This window comes from Cynoglossus semilaevis, chromosome 8, assembly GCF_000523025.1.
Source record: "Cynoglossus semilaevis isolate Cse_v1.0 chromosome 8, Cse_v1.0, whole genome shotgun sequence".
NCBI lineage: Eukaryota > Metazoa > Chordata > Actinopteri > Pleuronectiformes > Cynoglossidae > Cynoglossus > Cynoglossus semilaevis.
Genome location: NC_024314.1, coordinates 29,689,934 through 29,697,773, shown reverse-complemented (window position 1 = coordinate 29,697,773; position 7,840 = coordinate 29,689,934). Strand labels below are relative to the sequence as shown.

The 7,840-nt window shown below is 45.7% G+C and overlaps 1 long non-coding RNA gene across 1 annotated transcript in view; it reads right to left on the bottom strand.

The window, feature by feature from the left end:
• Positions 1 to 4,754: 4,754 nt before the first annotated feature.
• Positions 4,755 to 7,840, bottom strand: part of LOC107988854 (uncharacterized) — a 7,968-nt gene continuing 4,882 nt past the window's right edge. Inside the window, exon 3 of the long non-coding RNA XR_003050485.1 lies at positions 4,755 to 5,139. This is a non-coding gene — a long non-coding RNA (uncharacterized LOC107988854). The remainder of the gene's footprint in view (positions 5,140 to 7,840) is intronic.

Below are 7,840 nucleotides of genomic sequence, written 5' to 3'. Positions count from 1 at the left end.
TCCTCTTTCGATTCCGACCAGCAGGAACAATTCTCTCCCACAGACATTACAGACATTACAGACATGACACAGACTGTAGAGAGTCACGATGTTGAACTAATATGTCTGTAAAGTTCATATTGATGATATGATCTGAGGAACAGAAACGGACCCGCGTCATGTGACCCAGTTTGATTGGATCGTCAGTCAGAGTCACAGCCGCTGCTTCACCCGGGATTTCTGCCCTGTATTTGAAATACTCGAATTCGGCGATTTTTACTTAATAAAATGTCAAAAATGTGTAAAGTCAACCTGAAAATATATCTTTAACACAGATCAGTGGAAAATATGAATATTTATTTGATGTGTTCGTTTCTGTTTTATCATGATGGCAGCTGAGGCACTGCTATAAAAGTACACTATAATACAAGTGTGACGTCACACTGTGTGTTCTCTGGGTTCTGTCGTCGTTGGCCACGTTACTCAGCAGTGCCACATTTGGTGCCTTTTTATAAAAATGTTTTCCTTCCTGCTCCGACTGAACCTGAAGCATCTGGTGGAGAAGAGAAAACTCCAAACTAAGTGTTGGGTCTAAAAACAGCCGGACCCCCGAGAGCTTTGTCTGCCATGTGCTGCTAAACCAGAGGAACACGTCCAAGAAGAAGAAGAAGAAGAAGAAGAAGAAGAAGAAGAAGCTTTTGCTGCTGACAGTTATGAAACATTCAGAGCCGGGACCGTGGCTTCCTGTTGGATTCCCATTTGGTGTATTTTAGAAGGAATGTCCTTTTTTCCCCTAACACTCAAGGACACTGACGATACGTTATGGGAAAATAGAACAGTGTCTGTCATTTATTAATAAGTGGGTTAGAAATAGCAACAGTGAAATGTGAACGTGGCGTCATCTGAAGTTGATGATTTAGTACGCTCACAAAGGTCAGAGGTCACAGTGTCTGCTTTATGTTTACATTTCATCAAACAGGTCAAAGGCTATCGGGTTCACAAACTGGTGCTCAAATGTCGGTCCTGGGAAAACGTCGCCGGGCACAGAACTGATCCACTGTTGGAACGGACTCAAAACAACATCACAATAGTGATGAGTTAACAACACGTACACGTAGGCCACTGATGTAGACTTCTCCAAGACCAGTGTAGACCTGACCCTGTCTGTAGTCTGTTAGTCAGTCTCCTCCTGGGAGTCGCCCAGGACTGAGGCTGTTCACTGGGGTGAGGGTGAGGCCGAGGGTGAGGCCGAGGGTGAGGGTGAGGGTCAATTCAACCAGTTCCATTTAAGCCTTAATGTAATGTTTGGTCAAATATAAATATATACACACATATATACACAAATATTCATGGGCTCATTTCATTTTCCTTTCATTTCTTTATGTTACGTAGAGAGAACAGTTCTTCTGGAGGTTCCCACGGTCAGAGGTGGTTCTCCTGCAGAACCGTCTCACCCTGGACCGTGACCGTCTCAGATGTTGAATCCTCCTCCGTGGAGGAGCTGCTGCTCACGGTGTCACGTGTACAAGTCGGTCTTTGTGACGAGACCTGACGGCGGTGAAGCCCAGACGCTGTGACGTCTGTCGAGGACATGACCAGAGGACATGACAGTGACGTCCACAGGACGCTTCATCAATGTGGTTCTGTTGAGAAGAAGAAGTGACGTCCACCGCACCTCCTGCTCCTGCACGTGTGTGTGTGTGTGTGTGTGTGATCGTAGAATGCTGTTCCATCTGAACCTGAAGAGCAGCAGCTGTGTTAAAGTGACGTCCCGCAGCCCTGGAGTGGCCCGAGTCGTCTGTTGTCTGTTGTCTGTTGTCTGTTGAGTCACACGTGTCTGCGTCCAGGGTGAGCAGACGTCAACTTAGCTCCGAGCTCCGTCAGCAGTCCACAGTGATGAAGGAGTGTGGGGACACGGGACGCGGACGTGTTCATGTCACTGACTTGGACAACAGACAGAGGACGGTCACACGTCTCTTTCTAATTCCTTGCTCCAGCCTGAGGGTGGCAGTAATGCCCCCAAAGGTGTACCAAATGGACTCACCTGATGTTGGTGACCAGTGGTAGGACACGATGCTTGACGAGCACAACGTTTCCTTGACGTCTTTTCGTCCCGTGGGCAGTTTGGATGAGAGGACGATTGTTCTCGTCGTACAACAACGGTTTTCTTATCACTGCAGCGATTCACGCCCGTGACGTGACCTGTTGCTGGGAGCGAGATCAGAACGTAGGTCAGATGAAAATGAAGCTGAACTTTTCCTGTTGTCTTAAAGTGTTACTTTACACTGATACACATGATACTGTAGAAATAATGTGGGTTGCATTACTGCCACCTAGTGGGTCAATATGGGCATACAGGCCCATTACTTTGAAAATATAAAGTATGAACTCATCGTCTGTGTTATTGTTCCTGGACCAACCAGTACGGCTGTGAAGAAGGACCAGGACTAAGGGACCTTGGGAAGATACCCCCCCCCCGACCTCCCCCCCCCACACAGGTCACACTCTAATGCCCCGTCTCATGTGGGCTGATGTTATCTGATCATTCAGTAAATACGGTCCATGTGATCGCCGCCTGAGGACGGAGCTGAGGACGGAGCCGAGGACAGAGCTGAGTCCTCCACGATTTCTTCTCACGCGTGTCACGTTGACATGTTTTTATTGCGTAACATTTTTTACAGTATTGATTTCCAGTCGTCACGTGTCGATGAAATGGAACATTTTGGTGCATATTTAAATGTTGCACTGCTGAAAAGACCAACCCGAGTCAGGTGGTCTACATGTCAGAGCTCCAAGAACCTCTGGTGGTGGTCTGAGGTGTTGCAGCTCCCAGACAGAGGTCAGTTACTTTGTTGTCTGTTGTCTTGACTGTTGTTAAACTAACAACCACATCAGGAAACGACTGCTGTGATGTGGACTACAACAGCACCCCCCTCTGGACAACTGGGGTCGGGGGGGCAGGGTGAGTGGTCCGTCCTACCAATGAGACACCAAGGTTCTTCATGTTGTATCCAGCCCACAAATGCTGACCATATGGTCGTGGTCCACATTGGAGTGGAACTAAGTTAAAACAGTGTGTCGGTCAGCGCGTCGGTCAGTGGGTCGGTCAGTGGGTCGGTCCCTGCTGGTCTGAGGCTGAACACAGGACACTTTGTCCTGGTGCATCACACCCTTCCTGTCTGTGTTACCCCTGCTCCTTAGTGCCCTCTGCTGTTACCTCCCACTGGCCCACGCCCAACTTCCTGTCCTTTGTTCTGTCCTCCACGAGCTGCTGTTGTTGCCAAGGTTTACATTAAACCCTGTTACCACATCAAAGGCGTCGGAACCAAAGGCGTGACCTGGACCAAGAACTCGTTCATTTGAAGCAGATACACAAATATATACTGCATAGATAAATATATACTGCATAAAAATATACTGTATAAATATCTACTGTATAAATATCTACTGCATAGATAAATATATACTGTACATATATATACTGTGTAAATATATACTGTATAGATAAATATATACTGTACAAATATCTACTGCATAGATAAATATATACTGTACAAATATATACTGTATAAATATATGCTGTACAAATAAATATTGTACAAATATATACTGCATAGATAAATATATACTGTATAAATATATACTGCATAAATATATACTGTACAAATATATGCTGTACAAATATATACTGTATAGATAAACATATACTGTATAAATATAGTATACTGCATAGATAATTATATACTGTACAAATATATACTGTACAAATATATACTGTATAAATATATACTGCATAAATATATACTGTACAAATATATGCTATACAAATATATACTGTACAAATATATGCTATACAAATATATACTGTACAAATATATACAGTACAAATATATACTGTATAAATATATGCTGTACAAATATATACTGTATAGATAAACATATACTGTATAAATATAGTATACTGCATAGATAATTATATACTGTACAAATATATACTGCATAGATAAACATATACTGTATAAATATAGTATACTGCATAGATAATTATATACTGTACAAATATATACTGTATAGATAAATATATACTGTACAAATATATGCTATACAAATATATACTGTACAAATATATGCTGTACAAATATATACAGTACAAATATATACTGTATAAATATATGCTGTACAAATATATACAGTACAAATATATACTGTATAAATATATGCTGTACAAATATATACAGTACAAATATATACTGTATAAATATATTCCACCCATTCCACATTCTACCTGACTCTGAGGGACAGTCTGGGGGGGTCGGGGGGGGGGTCGATTCTTGATGCTGTGATTCTGAGACTGAAGTTTTGTGTTAACTGTTCAAATCTCCTCCTCTTCCTCCTCTTCCTCTTCCTCCTCCTCTTCTTCTTCTCTCTGTCTTTATTCCAGGACGACCACTTGTTCTACTGTTACCTGCCACATTCCTACTTTTATATGGGAACTGTGGACTATCAGCCAGGGGAATCTAACCCTCACCCCCCTCCCATTCTCTCCCTCCCTCCCTCTCTCTCCCCCCTCAGCCTGTCCTTTACAGTGTTTGATATGTCTGGACAGAGCAGATACAGGAACCTGTGGGAGCATTACTACAAGTACGTGTCGGACAATGACCCATTAAATATTCAAACATAACGAGGCTGTTCTTCATCCGTTCTGTCCTCTCTGCTCCTCCTCAGAGAAAGCCACGCCGTTATATTTGTCATTGACAGCGGTGACAAACTTCAAACCCTGATCCAGGGTCAGTCAGTCCAAGTTTTCCCAGCATTCTGTTTGTTCCTTTTCCCAGAGCGGCCTCTCCTTCCTGGGCCTGGTTGTTGGCTCGGCCTCATATTTACATGGTCCAAACACACACACACACACACACACACACACACACACACACACACGTGCGTGCTGTGGTTGACATGAACAACGTTGAGTCTTTACTGTGAAACCTGTCTGTTGTTCCTGTCTGTTGTTCCTGTCTGTTGTTCCTGTCTGTTGTTCTTGTCTGTTGTTCCTGTCTGTTGTTCCTGTCTGTTGTTACAGACTGAAAACCTCCTGGTCTGTGGTGAAACAAAGACTGGTGAAGACCACCGTCAAACTGAGGGTCTTCACTGGAGATGATCAGACTGGAGGGGGGAGGAGGGGGGAGAGAGAGAGGGGGTGAGGACGGGGGTGAGGACAGGCAGGGGGACGGGGTTGAGGACAGGGTGTACACACAGTAGAGTCAGGCAGTATTACTGCAGTACTTACACTGTACACACAGTAGAGTCAGGCAGTATTACTGCAGTACTTACACTGTACACACAGTACAGTCAGGCAGTATTACTGCAGTACTTACACTGTACACACAGTACAGTCAGGCAGTATTACTGCAGTACTTACACTGTACACACAGTAGAGTCAGGCAGTATTACTGCAGTACTTACACTGTACACACAGTAGAGTCAGGCAGTATTACTGCAGTACTTACACTGTACACACAGTACAGTCAGGCAGTATTACTGCAGTACTTACACTGTACACACAGTACAGTCAGGCAGTATTACTGCAGTACTTACACTGTACACACAGTAGAGTCAGGCAGTATTACTGCAGTACTTACACTGTACACACAGTAGAGTCAGGCAGTATTACTGCAGTACTTACACTGTACACACAGTACAGTCAGGCAGTATTACTGCAGTACTTACACTGTACACACAGTACAGTCAGGCAGTATTACTGCAGTACTTACACTGTACACACAGTAGAGTCAGGCAGTATTACTGCAGTACTTACACTGTACACACAGTAGAGTCAGGCAGTATTACTGCAGTACTTACACTGTACACACAGTACAGTCAGGCAGTATTACTGCAGTACTTACACTGTACACACAGTACAGTCAGGCAGTATTACTGCAGTACTTACACTGTACACACAGTAGAGTCAGGCAGTATTACTGCAGTACTTACACTGTACACACAGTAGAGTCAGGCAGTATTACTGCAGTACTTACACTGTACACACAGTACAGTCAGGCAGTATTACTGCAGTACTTACACTGTACACACAGTACAGTCAGGCAGTATTACTGCAGTACTTACACTGTACACACAGTAGAGTCAGGCAGTATTACTGCAGTACTTACACTGTACACACAGTAGAGTCAGGCAGTATTACTGCAGTACTTACACTGTACACACAGTACAGTCAGGCAGTATTACTGCAGTACTTACACTGTACACACAGTACAGTCAGGCAGTATTACTGCAGTACTTACACTGTACACACAGTAGAGTCAGGCAGTATTACTGCAGTACTTACACTGTACACACAGTAGAGTCAGGCAGTATTACTGCAGTACTTACACTGTACACACAGTACAGTCAGGCAGTATTACTGCAGTACTTACACTGTACACACAGTACAGTCAGGCAGTATTACTGCAGTACTTACACTGTACACACAGTAGAGTCAGGCAGTATTACTGCAGTACTTACACTGTACACACAGTAGAGTCAGGCAGTATTACTGCAGTACTTACACTGTACACACAGTACAGTCAGGCAGTATTACTGCAGTACTTACACTGTACACACAGTACAGTCAGGCAGTATTACTGCAGTACTTACACTGTACACACAGTACAGTCAGGCAGTGTTACTGCAGTACTTACACTGTACACAGTACTTTAGCTGAGTACTCTTCCACGTTCCACGTCTCTTTTTCAGAGTTCCAGTTCTGACCTGCATCCATCCATCCCTCCATCCATCCAACCATCCATCCACCCACCAATCCATCCACCCATCATCCATCCACCCATCCACCCACCCATCCACCCACCCACCCACCCCCCCACCCATCCATCCATCCCTCCATCCACCCATCCCCCCACCCATCCACCCACCCACCCATCCCCCCACCCACCCATCCATCCACCCATCATCCACCCACCCATCCACCCACCCATCCACCCATCCCCCCACCCATCCATCCATCCTTCCATCCATCCACCCCTCCATCCACCCCTCCATCCACCCCTCCATCCACCCCTCCATCCACCCCTCCATCCACCCCTCCATCCACCCCTCCATCCACCCCTCCATCCACCCCCCCATCCATCCATCATCCATCCATCCACCCATCCCCCCACCCATCCATCCATCCATTTTCGTCCACTCATCCGTTCCCAGGTCACGGGGTCAGCCGTCTCCACGACCTCCACCCAGATCACGCTCCACCAGCCCCCCCCGGTGGTGAGTCCACTGGAACAGTTTTGACCTTTTTTCTTTAAAAAAAAAATCAGAATCTCCTGCTAACCACCGGAGGGAGCCAAAGTACCACAAGTGGTGTGTGTACCGTAGCTTGAGAACCACCGCTTGTCTCCAGAAATACCCAGACAGTCTTTGTTGACACGGCCCTGAAGACTGACACAGCTGAGGCTCAACCTCTGACACGAGGGCTGCAGGTGACACTAAATCAACTGACAAACGACCTGAACAGAACCATAAACAGTTCTGGTATCTGTATCCACCTCACTTCCTGTTTGACCCTGTTGAAATTCCATCATTGCCCAGCGGAGGAGCCTGAAACATCATCTGTCCATTGCTGTAATTGGCTGCAGATGTGAGGACGTTCTCAGTGGGACTAGAACCAGTCCAGGAACCAGAGTGGAACGGAGCGGAGGAGCTGAGATGAACCACCTGAGCCTCGACCAATCAGACCTCGTCCCAGGACACGACACGTGTTGGTACCTGGAGTCACCAGAAGGTGACCCTGTGACCCTGCCATCCTCACCCTCACTGCTGCCCTCACTTGTTCACTACTGGGATTGGCTTCACCTTC